The following is a 24,207-nucleotide window of genomic DNA, read 5'->3' as shown; positions in this document are numbered from 1 at the left end:
GCATGCTTGAAATTTGCTAAAAGAGAGATCTGAAGTGTTCTCACACAACGAAGAATATGTGAGGTGATGGATGTGTTAATTAACTTGATTGTGGTAATCATTTCACAATGTATACATATATCAAATCATCATGTACATTTGAAATATATATAATTTTATTTGTCATGTGTACCTCCATGAGACTGAAAATAAAAGTAGCAGTAAAAGCAGACTTCAATATCAACACAATGGATTTTTGAAAATTTTAAGCAAGGACTCTATTATACACCATCAGAAGAGTATAGAAAAGCAATAATTGAGCGAGAGGTACCCTCTGTGCTTTTCCTTAGAGATAGCTACCAGGAATAAGATGCCAAGGGTGCTCGATTTCTAGGGCTGCCATTAAAAAGTAATCGCATTCTTGCTTGTTAAAACAACAGAAATTATTCTCTCACAGATTTGCAGTTTAGAAGTCCATAATCAAGGTGCTGGCAAGCCCACACTCCCCTTGAAATTTCCAGGGAAGATCCTTCCTTGCCTTTTCCTGCCTTCTACTGGTTGCCAGTAATTTTCGGCATACCTTGACTTATACATGCATCTCTCCAGGCTCTGCCTCCTTCTTCACACGGCCGCATTCCTTGTGTGTTTCTGTGTCTCTGTGTCAGAATCTTTCTCTCCTTTCTCTTGTAAACACATCAGCCTTTGGATGGAGTGCCCACACTGATCCAGTACAAATTCATCTTAACGAACTACATCTGCAAAGACTGTATTTTCAAATACGATCCCATCATGAGTTCTGGGGTGAAGTGAGCTTTTGTGGGACTCTCTGCACCCCACTTGGCTGCACCTGCTTACAGCCAGCACGGAGCTCCCTGTGTCCCCTCTGCTTTCCTAGCTCCATGCCTTCTTATGCCATCCCTAACCTGCACCCCAGATTACTCTTCTCCCCGCTTTTACCACACTCAAAATTTACTTTCTGTAGGTTCCAGACACCTTCTCTTTTTATTTTGTGAAATCTTGTTTGCTCACTCAAACATAACAGGATTTCCTTTTTTAAAAAACTCATTTTTGACATCAATTAGTTCTGTATAATGTCTCTGGTATTTATACACTCAGTTAATTTTTTTTCCAAGTGTTTTACTCACAGTTTTTTCTCCCAGAAAGCAAATTGCATGGGCCTAAGTTAACTCTTCTCTATTGTCTCTCTCTCTCTCTCTCTCTCTCTCTCTGCAAAACCTACTAGTCTTTATTGATTGAATTGTTTATTTTGAACACACTCTGTGGGTTGCACAACACTGAGGAGAATGGGGAGGGAAGTATGTTAGGTACTGAACTTTACATTCTTCAAAATGGCATGTAAGGAAAATATTTCATTTTTCAGATGAAAAAAACTGAGGTTCAAAGTTTATGATGGAGCCACAGGTTCAAATCATTTCCTGTTGATGTTGTGAAATCTGTGCTTTTCCATCCTTCCTCCCTTCTGGCATGGCCTTTCCAATTCTCAGAGCACTGGAAATTTCCAGTCTCAGAGCCTAGAGACTGGGAGGTAGTTCTGAGAAGTTGGTTTTCTGTCGGCAGCTCTGGTAGAGAAGCCCTGTCCTGCAGCTCCTGATATGAGCCCCCAGTAAAGTGCATCAGCCTGAGAGCAGCTGCGGTGGGAGTAAGTCCAGGGCACCGCTGAGAAAAGAAGTGGTGCTCACTGACTTAGAGGCAGGTATGAAAGCACAGAACTCCCGAGGGGTCTTGGCAATCATTTAATCATTAAAAATGTTGTAGGCCAAGAATGGTGGCTCACTCCTATAATCCCAGCACTTTGGGAGGCCAAAGTGGGTGGATCACTTGAGGTCAGGAGTTCAAGACCAGCCTGGCCAACATGGTGAAACCCCATCTCTACAAAAAATACAAAAATTAGCCAAGCATGGTGGCTTGTGCCTGTAATCCCAGCTATTCTGGAGGTGGAAGCAGGAGAATTGCTTGAACCCGGGTGGTGGAGGTTGCAGTGAGCCAAGATCGCACCACTGCACTCCGGCCTGAAAGACTCCATCTCAAAAAAAAAAAAAAAAAAAAGATGTCTTAAAACCTCTGAGAAAGACCATATTTAAATTATATTAAATTTTGTTTGTAGTTATATTTACGTTGATATAAATGTATATATAGATTGTGTGTATATTTTTTCTTTAAAAAATATACATATATACATACACATATATATAGTTTTTAAATTATATTTTTTCTTTAAAAAAATAATATTAAAAACTATATATATGTATATATGTGAATATATATGTATGTATTTGTGTGTGTATGTGTGTGTGCGCACGTGTGTGTGTGTGTGAATCAGAAAGACTTATTTTCCAGGCATTTTTGGTTATGGGAAATCTGTCCTTTGCTTCCCTGACCACTTTGAATGTGATTAAATATGCTTGCACACACACACAGGCACACACACACATGCACATGCTGATGCAAACTTTAGCAAGTGACAAGAGGCTGACTTTTTTTTTTTGAGACCGAGTTTCGCTCGTTACCCAGGCTAGAATGCAATGGCACGATCTCAGCTCACCGCAACCTCCGCCTCCTGAGTTCAAGCAATTCTCCTACCTCAGCCTCCCGAGTAGCTGGGACTACAGGCTGTGCCACCATGCCCAGTTAATTTTTGTATTTTTAGTAGAGACGGGGTTTCACCTTGTTGACCAGGATGGTCTCGATCTCTTGACCTCGTGATCCACCTGCCTCAGCCTCCCAAAGTGGTGGGATTATAGGCGTGAGCCACCGCGCCCGGCCCGAGGCTGACTTTTCACAGGATAACTTTTTTCTTTTGCTTTCTCATTCATAAAATACTAATATGATATATATCCCCACATAGGTTTTCTCCCTTGCTATAAAGGATGAAGATTCAAACGCTGCAGAGCGCACTGTGGCCTCCTGGCTCAGATACAGTACTCAGCACGCTCCTGATGTTATTAATGGCCCTGATGTACAAACCCAGAATAAAATACAATTAAAATCCAAAGTTAATTTCAAGCTCCATTAGAAATTAAAGGTGTTGGGAAAGAAATCAATATTTGCTCAGTGCAAAATGACTAAATTCAAAGCAATTAATTCTATTATTTTGTAACTTCTAAAAACCATAAAAGACCTTCAAACTATAAAATGCTGCTATGCTCACGCATATACACAATGTGTGACTAAAAATAATGAGAATGATATCCAGCAGTAACATGCAAAAATCTATTTTATTATTTTATAGCCACACCACGTAGTATACACACTAAAGTGTGTCTTAAAATAGAGCCAATTATTCTGTAAAATTCGTGGCTCTTTCCAGCAATTATCAGCACTTAGTTGTAAATCTGGGAGGATTTAAGGGACAGAAAGAATGCAAAAGAGAGAGGAGATTTATTTAAATGGAATAAATGTATCTGTTTTCTTAATTTTGCTTTCTCTTTCTCCAGCTTCTTTTTATGTAATGCTATCAATCACCAAACAAATGACCTTAAACACTATAGTTCCAGATGGGATAAAGTATTTTCCAACCTGTAGAGCTGCAAGTCCTCATAGACATAAAACTATCACTCAGTAAAAGCTTTTTCCTGTCAGAATCATTGCCACTTCTTCCTCGTAGTGCCTTTTGGAGAAAGCCCGAGTTAACAAATGGATCTTTTGCAGGTCCAGAAAGATCAGAGTCAGATGGGTATGGATCAGATGGTGTAATGGGAAGGTGTCACTTGCTTCCTCCCCCTATCAAGAAGAAGCCTCTTAAGAACCGGCTCAAGCATCACTTATCATTACGGCAGACTGGGGTGAACAGTTGTAAAAGATAATGATAGACCAAACCAGTTCTTAGCTAAGGAGATGTCATGAGCCTTCTGAGGAAACCTTTCTCTCTTTGTGATAGAAATAGTCAAAATGATTAAGGACTGCCAGCAACAGAGGAAGACATGGCCAGGCACTAGGACCATTCTAAGACCAATCAATAGGAGGAAATGGAGCCATTATTGGCAAATGCCTGGGGTCCTTCAAGTTTCTAAATTTTGGCACGTCTTTCCAGTGACTACCAATCAACAACCCCTTGGCCTTTGAAATGTTGTGTCTTTTTAAATTGATTTCTCTAAAATTCTACAAAATGGAGTTAGTAGCCTTGAAGATGTGACTTGTTTAACCTAATGATACAAAGCTGGGCTTTGGGGGATGAGCCACCTGGGCCACCAACGTCTATCCACTGTCTGTTTTTCCACATTAGCTATAGCAAAAACACACCTGTTAGGCCACATTGATTTTCTGCCGTCTTTACTTCTCCAAATTGCTCAGCTTTTTCTTCCTTGCTGTGATATTTTAAAAGGTCTGGGGTTCCAGCTCCAACTCTGTCACTTGCTGTAGGTGTGAGCTGAGGCTGGTGACTTGGCCTCCCTGATCCTCACTCCCCTCTCCTGTCAAATGAAAATGATTGCACTTGCCTTGCAAGTTGTTGTCTTAGAAGGAAAAAAACAATCGGAAATCTACTTGAAGTGGACGCTCATGACCAGACCTATTGCAGGCTCTCTAAAGTAGCAGCCATGGATGGTACCATGGATCTCCATTGTCCTGGGATTCCCGGCACTGCACACTTTCTCCCCCATCTGCTTCCTACAGACCTACTCTCAGAAGAGCTTCTGGTACCTAGTGTTAGCGCTTGTAGGTGAGCATAAGTCAAGTGAGCAAATATGACATGTAGAAAAGTAGGCAAGAACGCAGGGGTATGCAAATAAGGTAAAAATGGGGAGTCACATGTATTTAAAAATTGTTAATCTTTCTCAACAGCATTTCTTACGGACTCAGCTAAGTAACCTGAAAAGGTTGCCTCTCTTCACCCGCTCCTCCCCACACAAGTCAACCCTTCAATGTGGCTCCCATCTTCTCTACATCACTGGACCTACTCTCATCAGTTACTTCTGTATTGGCAAATTGATGGTCTTATATGAATGGGACATCTCTCTTTCTAATAGTGGTTTTCTTTGTTTTCTGTAACTCAGCAGCTCTTCATTTGGGTTCAGTTTAGTTCAAGCCTCTGCTTCTCAGTATATTTCCTGGGCTTTTTCTTCAGCCTTGCCCTTCCATAGCGGTGTTCTCCAGCTTTGTCCTCAGATTTTCCTTCCCAATATATGCACTTACCCTTACTGTCCCTAACCATGGCATCCTTTTCCATTTACTTAGCGATTTCTTCATCTATATTGCTCCTCCAGAACATTCTGCTGAGCCCATTAAATGTCCTGATGGACAGTGACCAGTACATAGTAAAAATGTAATAAATGATTGTTGAATGAATAACGTCTCCAGATCTTACCCATTATATCCCTGTATCAAGCTTGGCATATTGAAAATCATCTTATTCTTTCTGCCTCCTGTCCCCTATTCCAACCAGACTTCCTTTTCCTCCTGCATTTCCTATAAAGGAAAAATGGTCCATTAGCAACCCAGCCACTGAAGCCAGTAATCTAGAAACCCCCACATCTAATTAATCACTGTGTTTCACATCTTCCATCTCTGGAATCCCATTTGTATCCCACCTTCCTCTTCAGTCCATGCTTCAACACAGACCATCCCCATTTCTGAATAACAGAAAAACCTTCCAACTCTTGATTTAAGAGCCTTCAGTTTATCCTTCACACATCTATAAAAGTGAGAATTTGATGCCATGACTTATCAGGTCAAATCTGGATAGTATTGGGCTGTGTCCCACCCAAATCTCATCTTGAATTGTAGCTCCCATAATCCCCATGTGTCATGGGAGGGACCTGATGGGAGGTAATTAAATCATGGTGGCCGGTTTTCCCATGCTATTCTCAGGACAGTGAATAAGTCTCGTGAGATCTGATGATTTTATAACAGGCAGTTCCCCTGCACACTCTCTCTTGCCTGACACCATGTAAGACCTGCCTTTGCTCTTTCTACACCTTCTGCCATAATTGTGAGGCCTCTCTAGCCACGCGGAACTGTGAGACCATTAAACCTCTTTTTCTTCATAAATTACCCCATTTCAGATATTTCTTCATAGTGGTATGAAAATGAACTAATACAGAACCCCTTAAAAAATCTCCAAAGTTATAAATGTAAATACAAAATTTGAATAAACGAATCTCACAAGATATGCATAATCTAGTTCCTGTCTTTATATAGTTTAACCTTTAGCCACTTCCCCCTCAGCTGCAGGCATTCTGAGCATGCTATAAGGTTTCATACATGTGTTTGTATGGAATGCAAACTGCCTCTTTTAGGTAATTAACATTGGCATGTTCTTCATTACACAGCACAAGCCTCTTTGATTGCAGGAAACATATCACCCCAAATCTGATTTAGGGCCCCCACTTTCTGTTCTCCCATAGCATGTTGTGCAGACCATGTCAAAGAAAGCAATATGGAGTTGTGGGATATTTGCTTTTCGATGTCAAAAAACACTTATTAACTTCTCATACCAAAAAACAGGATGGGACTGACACAGTAGATATTCAGCAAATGCTTGTCATATAATGAATGGAAATTCCATGTATGTCCAGCCTGACACTCCCGAAACTACTTATTGGTATGACTTTTTTGCTTGAAGGAAAGCAGCTGGACTTGGGTTAAACTTTCATCCTTCTCTTTCTCTGTCTCTTCCCTTCATTGTGCTTTTTCCTTCTAATCTGTATCAAATGAGAGAGAGCTTGATATTAGTCACATATTTGGAAATTCTTTGGTATTCGTGGGATTGAGTCCCTGTCACTGCTTTTAGCAGTTATGCTTTAAGCTGGCTTACATACAGTTGTAAAAAGACAGACTAGGTTCCCAGTTAAAAAAACTTCAGGGGCAGAAAAGCTCTCTCCTACTTGTTTCCTTGCTTGTAAAGTTAGCCTTTGATATAAAGTTTAATCCTTGTATGCTGCCTGGAAGGTGTTCAGAGGTTTTCTCTGCAGATTGTTTCATCTGGCGGTTAATTCCTGGGTACCTCTGGGAATTGAAGGAAAGAGGTTTTTGAGCTTCAGTTACTGAACTTGGATACTACCAGTCAATACAACAGTTCTCTGTCTATATGGTTTTTTGCTCTGTTTCTTCTAAATCAGTGATTCTTACATGGTATTTTATTTGATGATCACATAAGTAAGTCAATACAAGTGCAGACTCATTGACAGCAGCCTCCCTTCTGATTCATAAGGTCTGTAACAGAGTCACGGAATGTGAATTTCATGAGTTTATGAGAAGATTCCAGAGCAAGGGATTCATGCCAATGTGAGTAGGCAAAGTATTTTCTCTCCTAGCCTTTCTATCTGATCAGAAGATGAAACCTCTCTAGGGTTCTTACTTATTCCAATTCTGTCCCCTCTTTGACTTCAAGTTCCCCAGACTCTGAGGGCTAAAACCCATTATTTAGTGGCCTTTTGCAGAGCAAATTGGTTTGCCATTCCACCTTATCCTTGCAGTGTAAGCCACTAGCCATGCACACTTTCCATTATCTCATGATCAAGAGTTTCAGTCTCCTCACCCTCACCAGGACAGAGGACATGGTCAAGGAGATCCCTGCAGAATACACTGACAAAGGACTTCAGGAGGAAAGGCAGTCCCAGTTATGAGGATAGCAGACAAGGAAATATGGTAGAGCTTATGTTCTGAATCATTCATTTCAGATTCTTTGGTTTTCACATCGAACATGTATTTGTGATTGCAACAAATGGTGCCAGAAAAAAAGAAATTCCCAAAAAATAAAATTACAACCAATGTCATATAAAAGACAGGAAAAACAATCTCCAAAAGTTTAATAGTTTATAAGTACATTCATAAATTTTGAATTATTAATTCATAATTCCCAAGCAGTATGACAAGCAATAGGCACTTTACAAAAGACTTAGTTGATTAATAAATGACAATACTGCTTGGAAATTTTATTTTATTACAGCGCTCAATTTCTAAATTTCAGATTTCATAGTAAATGCTCCTGTGACAGGCCTACAACTTAAAATATATGTATATATGTATATTATAACATACATATATAATATATGTTATATATTATATATAATATAACAACATATATATATTTGAGGAAACATATATGTATGTTATTAAGTATATATATTTGAGAAAGTATTATATATGTGTGTTATTAAATATATACATATTTGAGGAAGCATTATTATATATATGTATGTTATTTAGTATATATATATTTGAGGAAGTATTATAAATGTGTATTATTAAATGTATACATATTTGAGGAAGCATTATTATATATATATATGTGTATGTTATTTAGTATATATTTCTTTGAGGAAGCATTATTTCCCACCATCCTGAAACAGCCAAATTAGAGTTAAGCTGTTCTGTTGGTGTATACAGACAATTCCAGTCCTTTTTAGTTTGTCACTCCTCTGACTGCCTTTTTTATGTCAGTGACAAAAGGTGATACATTTAGTACATGGTGAATACCAACCTGTCACAGTCTTTGAACCCCTCTAGCACTTTTTTTGTTCTGATCTTCATACATTATTTAAGAGTGTTATCAGCACCAAGAATTCATACAGTAATGGTTCTAGTATTTAATTCTTCATTTCTTTAAACAAGGGGTTTTTTTCTTCCTCAAGCCGGTTTCTTTTTTTAATGAAAAAGCTAATTATCCTTTAAAACAACATTTTTTTTTTTTAGCATTTTGCAATAAAACTGGGAAGTAATTTAGTAACTTTCTAATAGTAAGTTAATGAGTTTTATCCCAGAGTTAGTATCATGGGGCATATTTTTTATGTCTACATAATGTTTCTAAACTAAGCCCAGTTAATATTTTCTTTTACATTTATCAGCAAGAAAGAGAAAAAGGATACTAAAAACAGACCCATAGCTCCCCGAAGTGCTTAATAGGAGTGTTTAACGGTATCCAGTCACACTTACTGTGTAGATGGAAAGCTCTTTGCAACAAAATGACAAAGATCAGACAAACCACTAGAGTCGCCATCAGAGAACCTTTTATTTCTTACGTCCATTCTGGGCTGATTGTCCCTAAATAAGAACTAATCTATTTTCTTTGACTTTACGTGAGCAAAGAAAATACCTTTAAAGTTATTTGTATAGTGGGAGATACAGGTGCCAATGTCAACCTAGATAAAAGCTGTTTGTATATTTGTTTGTTTTTATCACACTCAATGGCCTCATGATGCATGTGATTACCTTGACCAAAGCATTATAGTAGATTGTATTATCTTGGAAGAGTCTTAGTAAGATACAAACTGGACACATTTTTGAGAGAAGAAATAATCGGAGTTGAGTGAAAAAATAGACAGCAGGATACCAGCTAACGCATTTTATATCCTAAAATAGGGAGTGCTCTACACTCTCACCACGGCCACGCCCACACCCACACATCTCATACATGCATGCACTCATGTATTACTATTTCTGTAGTGTTACAATGTCCACACCCCTTTGTGCAGACTTGTTCTTTTGAGACAGTTTTTTGGAACCAGGGAGTACTTTTCTTAAAAGAGAGAATTCTAAATTTTCATGCGCCATCAAAATCTTCAGTACTAAATATTCACATTAGCAACATAAGAAATGTGTCCATATAAAGATTAACTGTCCATACAACAGTGCCTAATGTTATGTTTCAGTTAGATGATCTACAGTTTAGGTCACAGACACCCATACCTATTCCAGAATCTAGCCATATTCAACTTTCATGAGTCATTTTTTCTCATAACTACGGATCAAAGTAGATGGAAAATTTTCATGATAATATCACCAAGAGATTTTTAAAAATACATCAGCTTATTTAAAGTTATTTATCGTTAGGAAAGATAAGGTTTATTCTCATTTAAAGAGCCATAAATTGAATTTAAATCAAGATCAATCAAGATCTATCTATCATATCACCTTCCAGAGGCCAACACTGTAAAGGTCGAATATGCATGGCTTTTGGCCAACAATTCCATTTTAGAATTGTATAGCAAGCAAATAATAAGACACATTTACAAAGATTTGTGTATGCTTTTCATCTCAGCATAGTTTTCAATGATAAAAAATGTGAAAATATTTTAACATCTATCAATAGTTGTATGGTAAAATAAATGATGATCTAATGACACACTAGGAAACCATTAGAGTTAGCAAACAGAGCTATATTGTTTGACAGAGAAAACATAAGAAACCTTCTCTATACTAAAAAGAAAATAAAACTAAAATGAAAATACTTGGTTAAAAATATAAAGAAAGAAAAACACATAAAGTGATCTATCAATTTAATAATAGTATTGTCAATGTTGCCAGGTGAAAAGAGCATGTCATTTGAATACTTTTTCATATTTTTAATAAATTGTCTTAGTTGAAATCAAATGAGCATGTATTATTTGTATAATAAATGATACATTCATTTTCATTTAAAAATATTGTGGTAAAGAGAAACTAAATAGAATTAAAGACCAGATATCTAGTTTTTCTATATTTTAAATCTATACTCATATTTGAAATACCTATTTATTTGTCTAAATACTCAAATGGATTATAATCTCCTTAAGGCAAGAGGCCAGAGATTGCCCTTTTTTTACATTGTACCCCTACAAAATAGTAGTTGCATGATAGCATATTACGAATAAATGAGTAGGTAGCCTTGGTAAAGCCACTTTCTCTCTTTGGAGCTCATATTTTTCATCTACAAAAAAAAATAAGGTTCTCTACTCACCTCACTGGGGATTGTTGTAATGCTAAAAGGAGGCAACACATGTTGATTGTAAAGCCTTCCATGTATGTGAAGGAACATTATTTTTAACCGCAGTGATTACACTCTTAGAAATCAATGAAGCAAGTGTCGAATTGCCATCCCCAGGCTTGGCTCAAGGCCAAATCATGAAGCAAGCTGAAAATACAAGCCGCACAAGCTCCTCATCTGTGCCTGCCTTCTTCACTTTAGAGCCAGGCCCTTCCTTCAGGTTCCCTGTACCTTCCTGCTCTATCTCTACCTCTCAGCATAGTTTCAATGAAGAAAAATGTGAAAACATTTTAACATTTTATATAAATAACTTTTAAAAGTGTATTTGCTTGAAAACAGAGACTTATGTTTTAATCTGCACCCCCAGGGGGATTTGCATTTTCACCAGAGATTAGAAAGTATCAGCCAAGACCAGGATCAGACCCGGATTTCTCTGATTTAGAGGATACACTGAAATCACACACCACTTCCTTCCCCTCATCTGATGGCCAACCACCACATGGTCCTTCACCGGAAGCAGAGAGCACTTTGACTCTCAGATCTCTGCTGGGACTGAAAAAACCGTAAATCTACTAGAGCAAATTTCAACCCTCTTTAAGAAAAACACCACATATTATTAAAAGTTATCCTTGTGTTACATGAAAAAATTAGAAAAAAAATACAATGACAGTAGGCTTTGCTACTATATCTCCATAATCACAGTTAAACAATACAGAACAACTGTATTTGTTTATTCAGCTGTTTAAGTAGGTTGCAGATTTTTTTGAATAGACGAAGGTATAAAATATATATAGATATAGATGTTATATATAAATATAGATTTTTACATCTATTTTAAATATTTTGTTAGTATGCAAATATAAACATTTTATGTATTTAAACATATGCATTTTAAATAGGTTTCAGTTTTTTAAATATAAATATTGCAATGTACTTTTAAAGTCTATTATATATTTATATATTGTTTTCAAGCTTTTTAACATAAAAGCCTGAAAACTATTCTAATCAGGACAAAGTCACAGAATAAACCTAGCCACATGCCTAAGGGAATGCAGTGTAATGGAGTGTTGAGAATAGCATGAGGTTAATTAGGTTAAGGTTCTTAGAAAGTGAGATTTGAACTAAAAAAAATAGGGTGTTTTGCTGTTGGAAATGAGACAATCACAACATTCAGTAAGAACTTATCCACACTGATGATGGCCTTCCTGCCCATTGCTGAGGCCAAAACCCATCCTGGCTGCCTCTGTATTGACTCTATCACCTCCATTCTGGTTCAAACACCATCGTCCGTTGTCTATTTTTGCAGTAGCCTCCTGTTGAGATCCACTCAGGGTGGTTGGAAACATATTAAGGGAAATACGAAGGAAAGTTGTAAGATTATAGTCTCAAACCTTTTGGAAGGCTGAAAGGTTTTAATGGGACAGGCTGAAGGCAGCCAGTTCTTACCTTAGAGCATTAGATCATAGGATGAAGATGAGGGATAATAAAAGCTTCCCCAGTTAAGTCCGTTCACCCCACATTCCTTTGTCCCTACTCTAACTATTTGTTTACTCATGTAAACTTGATGGTCCTGTGGGGGGAGGTGGAAGGGGATTACTCATTAAGGGTGTTTGCTCTGGGCCCCAGAACCAAAAGCTTTTATCATTCCTAAAACCACTCTTTTAACCATGTTAATTATCCACAAGCATATTGACTTAGAAACTCTCTTATTAAATCTATACTAGAGAAATGTGAGGAAGAACAGCTAGTAAGGGGTCAGGTAGCTGCACTTGCCCTCTGAGAGCAGCTGACAACCTCCCTAGCCCACTCGTTCACTGGACTCAGTGTGTGAGTGTATTTTATTCAACTGTTGCAGCGTCAGGGTTTGCAGGACAGACCCCTCACAGATGGTGATCAGCATCTTCACCTCCTGCCTGGTCTACCTACTTTACCCATGCCGTATTCACTCTCATCACAGCAGCCAGTGTGATTCTGTTAAAACACGCATCCTGGTCATGTCCAACCTCTCGTCAAAGACGACAGCCTCCAAGACCCTGAACTATATACCTCGATGATCTTGGCTCCTACTGCCCTTCCCCTGGCTTGCTCACTCAGTTACTCACACATCTGAGCCATCCTGGATGGGTCGCTGTCCCATGAACCCATCGGGCAGGTATTAGATTCTCAGGGCCACAGCAAGTGCTGTTCTTCCAGCTTAGCTAGTGCATGTCAAGGTCCATCAACTCCACCCAGTCGTTTCTCAGATGTTTTCTGCTCCCGAAGATCCTCCTCAACCACCATATTTAAAATGGGAGCCTCGCTTCTGTTTTCCTTATCTCCCTTGTCTGCTTTATTTTTCTTCATGGTTCATTGTGTTCTAATGTACTACATCATTTACTTGTCTGCTTTATCATCTGTCTCTTACAGTTAGAATGTTAATTGCATGAGTTCAGGGACTTTGCCTGTTTTGTTTATAATTGTCTCCCCAGCATCTAAAATAGTGTCCAGAACATTAGTAGGTACCCGGTAAATATTTTTGGGATTAAATACATTCATTTATTTGTGCTGGGAACAGAAACAAGATTGGGCTGAAGAGAAGAGGCTGAAATTAGACCTATGAAAGCCTGGTTCAATAGATTTTTCCATTGGAAAATATTGAGTGCTTAAATTAAGATAGTTATGGTATGATATACTGATAATGAAATGAGAGGTAAAAACCAAAGTAAAATTTAAGTACAGATCTTAAAATGAATAGACCCAAACCATTTCTTACTGGAAAACTGAAGTCTAGCTCTATTGCTGCTATTATAGCAGAGATAAGAGATTTACAAAATTTAGGTGAATTAACAAAAGATTGAAAATTGTTCAAAATGTTAGGAGAAGACAAAACTCTTACAATGTGATTGCAAAAATGCACAGACAAATATTTCCAGGAACTGATAAAAATTGTCTATTGCTAGTTATATATTTTGTACTTTTTTACAGCTACTCATGTGTAGAACAAAAAAAGACAAGATTAATCATAGGCTCAATGATTCACTATGTACAGTTTACAAATTAATTAGCTTCTCTTAATCTTTTCAATTAAAAAAGTGTTAAAGCATTAGTTTATTGCTTACTTCCATGTTAAAATGCTGGTTAATTGCAAAACATTATTAGGGGCTAATATTAAAATTCCACTTACAAGTGTCAGAGACACAAAACACATTTAAAGTTGATTTGCAAATCCAGCTTACCTACATCTGCTTAGGATAAAGCAATACTGCTAAAGTACATAACCACATTCTGATGTTGCATCTGCAATCGTTTTCCCCATTAGCTTACTTACGTGTGTGTATGAGAGAGAGTGTGTGTGTGTGTGTGTGTGTATTCTTATTAGGATTAGCTTTAGTTTTGAACATAACATAGAAAATGAAGAACAATGTGTAAAAATTCACTTACAATTTATAAACTCTGAGTCTTTAATTTTGGGTGTTTTTTCTTTCTAGTTCTCTATGTCAATCATATAGCTAGATATGGCCCACAAGCATCTCTTATTCAGAAAACTGCAAAATGTAATTTTGCTCCTCTCCTCTCCTCTTCCATCCCCTCCTCTCCCCTCCTCTCCCCTCCTCTCCCCTCCTTTCCGCTCTTCTTTATGACGTAATCTCACTCTGTTGCCCAGGATGGAGTGCAGTGGTTCAAGCTAGGGTTACTGCAATCTCCGCCTCCTGGGATCAAGCGGTTTTCTTGCCTCAGCCTCCCAAGTAACTAGGATTACAGGCACCCACCACCAAGCCTGTTTTTTTTTTCTTTTTTTTTTGGTACTTTTAGTAGAGACAGGGTTTCACTATGTTGGACAGGCTGGTTTCCAACTCCTGACCTCAAATGATCTGCCTACTGCGGCCTCCCAACATGCTGGGATTACAGGCGTGAGCCACCATGCCTTGCCAAGATTTAATGAATTTGATTAAGATTTGGTATCAATCTTGCTGAGATAGTCAAGAGGAAAATTGTGAAATGGGATCCAATTCTATTCACAAAGAGTTTTTCTTAGTGCTTCAGAGGCAACTCTGACTGTTAGGGTTGGGGTCTTACAGGACAAGTACAAATGCTCCTACTCCTAAATCCTCAGTACAGCCGGCAGGGAGAACTTCCTTGTTGAGTTTTTCACCATGCGCTAAAAGGGTGGGTAGTACTTGGCAAGAAGCATCCAAACATCAACTTCATTACAGACAGCAAATTGAACAGCTGTGGGAGAGAAAGTTCAATTGGGGCATAAAAGATCCATTCACTGATTTCAGAAAAGCTATTTCTGAAAATGCACGATACGTATATAGCACTGGAGTGGCAAAACAGTATAAATCAACTACAGAAAGCTGTGATAAGCAAGAGAAACAATTAACAGCACCTAAGATCCATTTGCACACGTGTAAATAAGGCAACAGCACAAGTAAGGGATACTCAGTTCAGCACTGTTTGTCATTGGTGGTTGTTTTTGTTAAAATGTTTAATCCATGTCCCAGAAACTTAAGATTTCAAGTCCTTAAAAGGGACTTTAAAAAACGTGTCAAGTAACATTGAATGGAATTTACAGATTTTAACAGTTATTTTAGTGTCTTAAAAATAGAACAATATTTTTCAGAAGATAAAACAGTAAGAGTCATCCATTGCGTCACCATCTAGAACAGACACTGTTGTTGTCCTTTGCTTTTCCTTTTCTTTTGAGACAGAAACTCAATCGATTGCCCAGGCTGGAGTGCGGTGGCGTGATCATGGCTCATTGCAACCTCTGCCTCCTGGGCTCAAGTGATCCTCCCACTTCGGCCTGTCTATTTTGTTTAAGTGCACATACTTACCAGTTCCTTAAAGGCAAATATCATTCCTGGTAGCTACTGTTAAGGCACGAAAACTGGAAAGGTTTTACAGAAATATGTCTATCTTATAGCTGCAGTGTATCATCATTAAAGAAGGAATGACATACGTTGAACATAGGAACAATTAAACTTTCTAGATAAATGGAACTAAAAGAATAATTTCAGTTCCACATGACGACAAATTTAAGAAAAGAGAGAAAATTAAATAGAAATACATGGAGAATGTGGGAGACTAGGAAGAGAAAAAATAGGTGAGAGAAGGTAGTAGACATTAAGACAAAGAGGCAGAAGATGAAGGAGACAGGCAAGATGCTGACCTCTTGACTTGGTCAAGGTCTGGACTTTGGGGGTCTGTCCCAATATCCCCCACCAGTATCCTTTGCAGTCTAGCACATCTATATACAAATACAAGGAAAACGTATGTTTGTCAAAGGTCAGTGTTTTTCTAGACCAGAAATATTTTTCAATTAGCAATAATCGCGCCTCGGATAAACCTCGTTGGCTACGATACTGCCACTGCGCAAAGCTAGACCAGAAACATTTTTTAGACCTTCAGGTGGACGGAGTTGCATCATGTTCTCTCTCAATCATTTTTATAGATTTTAACAACACTGAAATAATCAGCATTCTGCAAATGTAGCCAGCGTTGTTTCTAACCTTGGATTCTGTGCTTTAATTTTATTAACACCCCTCACTGTCAAACACGCTGAAAAGAGACCTTATAAAAAAATTATGGCCCATTGTGGTGGCTCACACCTGTAATCCCAGCACTTTGGGAGGCCAAGGTGGGCAGATCACGAGGTCAAGAGATTGAGACCATCCTGGCCAACATGGTGAAACCCCATCTCTACTAAAAATACAAACATTAGCTGGGTGTGTTGGCCTGTGCCTGTAGTCCCAGCTACTCAGGAGGCTGAGGCAGCAGAATCGCTTGAACCCAGGAGGTGGAGGTTGCAGTGAGCCGAGATCAAGCCACTGCACTCCAGCCTGGATGACAGAGGCGCTATCTCAAAAAAAAAAAAAAAAAAAAAAAAAAGTCTCAGTTTTCTAGGGCTGCTCTAACAAATTATCACAAATGTTGTAGCTAAAAACAACACGAAAGTGTTATCTTACAGTTTGGAGGGGTCAGATGTTTGAAATGGGTTTCATTAGGTTAAAATCAACAGGACTGCATTCCTCCAGGAGGCTCTGAGAGACTCTGGTCCATCCTTTTCCAGCTTCTGGAGGCTTCCTTCATTCCTGGGCTTAGGGCACTGTCCACCATCTTCAAAGCCAGCAATGGCAGATGTAGTCTTTCTCACATCGAATTGCTCTGGCACTGACTGTCCTGCCTTCCTCTTTCACTTGTGAAGATCCTTGTGTTTCTATTGGGCCCATCTAGATCATCTAAAATAATCTCCCACCTCAGGATCCTTAACCTCATCGTATCTATGAAATCCCTTTTGCCACGTAAAGTAACATATCCACAGGTTTCAGGGATAGGACAGCAACATCTTGGGAAGCCATTATTCTGCCTACCTCAAACTAAAATTATATTCTGTGATTATTTTTCAAAAGAATAAACTTGGCCAGGTGCAGTGGCTCATTCCTGTAATCCTAGCACTTTGAGAGGCCAAGGTGGGTGGATTGCTGGAGGTCAGGAGTTAGGAGGCCAGATTGGTCAACTTGGCACAACCCCATCTCTACTAAACAAAAATGCAAAAATGAGCTGGAATGATGGTGTGCCTATAATCCCAGCTACTTGGGAGGCTGAGGCAGGAGAATCACTTGAATCTAGGAGACAGAGGTTGCAGTGAGCCAAGATCATACCATTGCACTCCAACCTGGGCAACAGAGTGAGACTCCATCTTAAAACAAACAAAAAGAATAAATTTATAAATTCAAACATTTTTCTATGTGATAGAAGCAGACATCAGAAAGCATTATGACCACCCAAGAATCATAAAATCTTTAGTAGGACCAATAGGTTAACATTTTTCCTATTGGAGGGAGCTTTTCTTTGATGTATAAAGCTTTTCGTGTCCTTTGTAGGGACATGGATGAACCTGGAAACCATCATTCTCAGCAAACTGACATAAGAACAGAAAATCAAACACCTCATGTTCTCACTCATAGGTGGGTGTTGAACAATGAGAACACATGGACACAGGGAGGGGAGCATCACACACTGGGGTCTGTCGGGGGGAAATAGGGGAGGGACAGCTGGGGGTGGGGAGTTGGGGAGAAATAGCATGGGGAGAAATGCCAGATATAGGTGATGGGGAGGAAGGCAGCAAATCACACTGCCATGTGTGTACCTATGCAACAATCTTGCATGTTCTTCACATGTACCGCAAAACCTAAAATGCAATAAAAATAAATAAATAAAATAAAAATAAAAATAAAGCTTTTAAAGCATCATTGAAAGCTTTGGAAGGCTTCTTTCCAAAAATAATCTTTTAGAAAAAGTCTTCCCAAAGAATCCAGTCATTGTATTTTGGGCAAAATATTAGAAGTATGAGAAGCCAGCGTGTGAAAACTGAGCTAATATTCTCATGACCATGAATACTTGGCAGCCAGTATTGGGGCTGAAAATGCATTTAGAATGTTAATGTATTTCCATAGTATTTCAGATCAAGGATTCTGAAGGAAACTTAATTGCAAATTAAAACTAGAGAATCTACAGGAATAAGTTACTTCCTTACAGCTTCCTGTACAATATCAAATCAAGTAGAGCAAGAGGTGGTTCCTACTTTGCATAATTTTTCTCACAAGGATGATTTTATTTACTACTTTTGCCCTGCAAATATTATGCTTCAAAGGAAGCTCTAACAACTGGCTGTGTTACTGCTGAGGTCGGTGTCTCTCGTGGTACTTGCTTCATGCTCTGTCATTAGGTAAATGACATGCAAAGGTGGCTTCCTCTATGTTTCTAAGACACAGGTATTCATATTTAACTTCTGCAGAGGAGCACCAGAGCAACACAGAAAGGTCTGCATTTGGTGTATGTCTTCCCATCCATTCTTAAGAGAAAGTGACATAGGCTTACTGTTTATCAAGAGTATTTGACACTAGTGAGTATCCTTACAGAAAGTTTAGAACCTTTCTATAAGACTTTGTTTTTTACTTTCCAGAAACTTCCAATTCACTAAACTATCCATTTCTTTTTCTACTACGTGTTATTTTAAGGGTGTTTTATTCCTATTATAGTCTCGGAAGGCCCATCGACCCTGTCCTCTGTCCATCAGTCACTTCATTCACCCTTAGGGTGTGATTCTTCACAGATTTCTGGATATCTCCCTCCGAAGGGATAGCTCTTCTGTTGCTAATGATTAGAATGAGGGTTGATAAGTAGTGGCAGTGAAATTAACATTCCTTAGCCACATGAATGTGAGCCACTCTTTGGATCAGACTTCTCCAAGGGCTCTGCCCCACCTTCCAGATTAAGTCTGAAATGCCTATCTTGGTATTCAGGGTCCACCCAAGGCACTTTTCCTGGCTAATTTTCCATGTCTCTCCTATGTTAACCCCGCATCCCCACCAAATGGACTGTTTCTCATTCCTGGAATCCCTAGGATAAATTACATTTATTTGCCTGCTTTGGTGTATTTGTTCACACCATTCCCTTTCCTCTATTGATCATAGTTCTGCTGTAATTTTGTTGTAATTATCAGGAACCAAAGAAGGATGACCCTTTCTTCTCATACTACTGTCACAAAATATCACAAAGTGCATGGCTTATAAATAATAGAACTTTATTCCTACAGTTTTGGAAGTTGGGAAGTCCAAGATCAAGGTGCTGGCAGGTTCTGATGAGGGTCCCCTACTTTCTGGTTCATAGATGGCACTCTCTTGCAAGGGTGCTCATGTGGAAGAAGGGGCATAAGCAGTCTCTCTCAGGCCTTTTATAAGGGCACTAATCCCACTCGTGAGGGCTCTACCCTCATGACCTAATCACCTCTCCGCCTCTTACCATCAGTCTAGGGGATTAGGCTTTCAACATAGGAACTTGGAGGAGACACAAGTATTCACACCATAGCATGCACTTACTGGTTTTTTATTTCTGATTTCAATTGGTGCTTAAAGGAATATCTAGGTATTCCTATTAACTATCATCCAGACCTTCCACCAATATTTTCAGTAAATGCCTGGGGAACAGAAAATGAATGAATTAAAGTATCTACCCATAATACCCTCATTCTAATCATTAGCAACAGAAGAGCTATCCCTTCGGAGGGAGATATCCAGAAATCTGTGAAGAGTCACACCCTAAGGGTGAATGAAGTGACTGATGGACAGAGGACAGGGTCGATGGGCCTTCCGAGACTATAATAGGAATAAAACACCCTTAAAATAACACGTAGTAGAAAAAGAAATGGATAGTTTAGTGAATTGGAAGTTTCTGGAAAGTAAAAAACAAAGTCTTATAGAAAGGTTCTAAACCTCAAATTTGCACCCTCCTTTTTATTCGCAATATTATTTTCACATACAATATTTAGAATTATTACCAAAAGCTGTAGCAGAGACTATAAATTAAAAAAAATTTTTTTTCAAGGGAATATATTAGAATTAAACAGTAAAATGGTAGAAACAAATGGCTTGGTGGGATAAGGGACAGAAATCGTTTATTTACGTATTCTTAGTTCTACAAATTTGCCACCTTCACATTTTGGGGGAAAAAAGTTTGAAAGAATGCCTTTTTAAATCCATTGAGAAACATAGATAGCTGATGATTTGCCCATACTCAAACTTCAAATTTCCTGGCCCGGCAAAAAAGACCTACTACAAAATAATAGTTCACTGAAGACAAGAAAAAAATCTTACTCTGCCTTATTCATATGCCTGGGAATACAATGTATTTGAAATATATTTCTAAATGAATAACAAACTCGTGAGCCAACACAATCAAATGAATTCATTTTCATACTAGTTATGTGTTACAGAGTAGCAAATTACTCCAGATTTCAGTAGCCTAAAGCAAGAAACTCATTATTTCACAGTGTCTGTGGGTCAAGATTTCAGGCACAGCTTAGCTGAGTGCCTGTGGCCTGGGTCTCTCACAATCAAGATGCAATCAAGATGTTGATGCCAGTGAAGGCCGCCCTGATCATAAGGCCCAAGGGGGTAAAGATCACTTCCAAAATCATTCAAATGCTGCTGGCAGGTCTCAGCTCTTTGCTAGTCATTGACAGGACACATCCGTTCTTTCCCAAGTAGTTTCATCATGGGGCTGACCACATGGCATCCTGGTTCACCAAGAGGGACAGCTCTGAGACAGACAGACAGAGAGAGAGAGAGAGAGAGAGAGAGAGAGAGAATGCACAAAACAGAAACAACAGTCTTGTAGTTAGCCACATGAATGTGAGCCACTAATCATGGAAATGACATCTCATCCCTTCACCGTATTATATTCTTCAGGAGCAAGTCACGAGGTCCAGAAAGTCTCAAAGGGAGGGGATTATATAAAGGCATGAATACCAGGAGTTGGAGATCCTTTGGGGTCATTATAGAAGCTTGCCTGCACATCCTTCATTTGCTCCTTGTATGGATAACTTCTGTGCATTTCTGGAGACAGCTGAAGAACTTCCCCTTCCAGGAAGCTCTCTACATGCAGCTGAGCCTCCTCCTCTCTCCATCTGCAGCACCCTGGGTGTCCCGTGACAGGGATTCCTGAACTGCACAGGTGCCTTGTGAGCGCCTGTCTCCTTCTGTGTCTCCCTCTTCAGGCTCTTAGTCCTCAGCAGCCAGGTCCCTGTCTCATTCAAAGTCCCATGCCTAGCTCACCGCACAGACCGTGTGCTTCATACAGATTTCTCGTATGGAGCTATAAATTATAATTGAACATAACAGACTTCCATTCAGGTTACCTCCAGAAAACAAATACTGCAACTGATCTCACTCACTTGCCCCTAATACTCCTCTGCAACATTTAAGTACTGAGGTCAAGCATTTTCCTCAGTTTGGGAACTTGATATTTAATGAAATATTGTATGAGTCTGTTGAAATTGCTTACCTCAGCTGCAGTTCCACCAACGACTTTGGGATGTGTGAAATCGCTCTCTTATTCTTCACGGATATAACTTCGGGTCAGACTCTCAGACAACTGCACACATGGTAGCTCTGCTCCACTCACACCTTGTCTACAGCCTAGATGTTTGCAAATAGCACTTTGTTTTTTCTTTAAATATCCCTGTGCTATTACTGTATAGGTCCACTGCTTAGTTCAGTTGAAAAACAGCATGGCTCTATTATACCCTGGTACTGTGCTGTTATATGCTGGCACACTCACAGAAGACTAAAATATAATTTCAGGCGTGGGAGACAAAGAGACACAGCTCATCAGCTGGATTTGGCACTGTGACAAGAACTTACTTAGAGGAGCATGGCCCTCTTCTAATTCAGGGACCCTGGAGGGATGTGTAACCAACGTTCAGGTCAGCACACCCAATGCAACACGCATACTCTGTGCAGAAGGTAAATTGAAAACTCTGGTTGAGGGTCTCAGTGGACCTCAAAGCAGCCATGACATTTTCTTTTAAGTTAATGCAACATAGGAGTTCAAATTCTACACTCATCCTCCACAGTGAGGCCCCAGGAGAGGGACCAGAGAATGGAGTAAAAACAGAGGGAGAGAAACCACAGCTCTAATGGCCACAGTGACACCAGTGCCAGTAGAAGCCTGAGTGATACAGTAATTTCTATTGGTTCAATTTCTACTGAATGATTTTCACAATTAAGAATGACTCCAAGCACTTATGCACAGGTAAAGCCTAGAAAGTGAAACAACTGCTTGTTACATCTTGTTAGCAGGCAGAGAAAGGATGGTGAAATCAGCTGTTGGTGAAATTCTGACAGCAGGGAAAGCCGGGGGCTGGCATTTCTGGCAGGCGTGAGAGCCACAAACAGGAGACAGAATACGTCAAGAGACAATCTAGCCTTATTCTTAATTTCTACCGAACATATGTGTTTTGACATAACATTCTCATACATCTTTAAGTTGAGAATCAGGAACATATCTTTGTTATAATAATATTTTTGATGCCAAAGAAACAGAGAGCATATGCTGTCTTAGGAATTCTAAATAACAAATGACATGTTTGTCTGCATAGCAAAGACAAGGAGAGACAGAGACAGAGACAAATATAAGGAGAGCAATGTAAACCACCTCTCAAAGGTCTTCAGACGTATTCTAAGTGGGCAAAGACAAGAAGAGATGGAGATAGAGACAAACAGAAGAAGAGCGATGCAAACCAATACTCAAAGGCCTTAAACCGTTTTCTAAGTGGATAAAATGTCACATGTGAAAGAAGTGAGATACCAGATACTTGTGGGAACTAAAAATAGTTAGGCATGTCCAGAGCACATAAGGAATGGGCACCGGATATCGTTGAATGGGTAGGCATAAGCTAGTGATAAAATATTGAATGTCTTAAACCCAAGTCCCTGAACTTTATTCCAGAAGATTTTGACTTAGTGGGGCTGTACTTCTTAACATAAGAAGGGAAGATGATGTTAAGAAGTTATACATATGGAGAAAAGAAATTCTCTAGGATCAAGTTACGTCAGTAAACATATTTACGAACTGTATTAATATTACAACTCTCATATTCTGATATGTTCCTTGTTTCCTACATTAATTTTTCAACAGAAACTTTTTCTTGGGGAGCCTGGGTTACAGGATCTCAAGGAACCAGTAGTCCACAGAACATGTTTTAGAAAATGTTGTTAGGCCAGGCACGGTGCTTATGCCCGTGTTCCCAGCACTATGGGAAGCAGAGGCAGGCAGATCACTTGAAGTCAGGAGTTCAAGCAGCCTGTCCAACATGGTGAAACCCCATCTGTACTAAAATACAAAAATTAGCTGGACGTGGTGGTGGGTGCCTGTAATACCAGCTACTCGAGAGGCTGAGGCAGGAGAATTGCTTAAGGCGCAGGTTGAAGTGAGCAGAGATCACACCACTGCACTCCAGCCTGGGAAGCACAGTGAGACTGCATTTCAAAAAAAAAAAAAAAAGAAAGAAAGAAAATAAAATATTGTTGTTGAAAAACATTGCAGGAATGCCTGAATCCTTGGCATTTTTTAAAAATCTAATTCCCACTGTAACTTTGGGACAAATAAATTCATTTGTTTGGGCTTCCTCTTTTTACTTGTGGACTAAGGAGAAAGAAGAAAATCAAGCAGTCTCTGGAATCCCTTCTAGCTGTAATATTCTAGTAGTCTATGGAAAATATGCTATTATCAGCCTGTCTGAATATAGATGTAAAGCTTGAGGTAAAGTTTTACTCGTGAGGATTGAATCAGTGACAAGCAGCATATTTAAGAAGAAATATACAATCAACTTGAACACTCTAATAATGGTTTAGTGCTCATTGCTTGAAGGAATGATTCTTAACAAGGTCCTGATTTTAAAGGCTAATGTTCATTTTTTGCCTGGACCACATATAAGAACTAGAACCTGGAGCATCTAGGTCAATAGGTTCTAAAATATATTTCAGTATGTGCTCACCAAATCAATTAGGCTTTTTAAGTGAAAATGAAAACGTCTTTGAGTTCAGGCCTAGGCTAGCTGGGAAAGATGGAAGAAGCATGTGCTCAGGACTAGTCTTCTTCCACCATATGTCAAGTGTTAAAGAGTAAAGACGTTTCCAAATAACTTGGGGTTTGGGGACTTTGGCTCATCTGTATTTGCCTTTATTTCCTTAGAATATAAG

General features: G+C 39.0%; 1 protein-coding gene and 1 pseudogene across 1 annotated transcript in view; one reads left to right on the top strand and one right to left on the bottom strand.

Annotated features, from left to right (window-relative positions):
* Positions 1-24,207, top strand: part of CNTNAP2 (contactin associated protein 2) — a 1,621,124-nt gene that overhangs the window by 710,133 nt on the left and 886,784 nt on the right. The gene's annotated exons all lie outside the window — the stretch shown is intronic.
* Positions 15,963-16,044, bottom strand: LOC135274601 (U4 spliceosomal RNA; annotated as a pseudogene).

The sequence above is a fragment of the Aotus nancymaae genome, unplaced genomic scaffold, assembly GCF_030222135.1.
Source record: "Aotus nancymaae isolate 86718 unplaced genomic scaffold, 86718_ANA_hifiasm-v0.15.2.pri h1tg000002l, whole genome shotgun sequence".
Taxonomy (NCBI): Eukaryota; Metazoa; Chordata; class Mammalia; order Primates; family Aotidae; genus Aotus; species Aotus nancymaae.
Note: the sequence above shows the minus strand (reverse complement) of the source record. Positions and strands in the feature narration are given on the sequence as shown.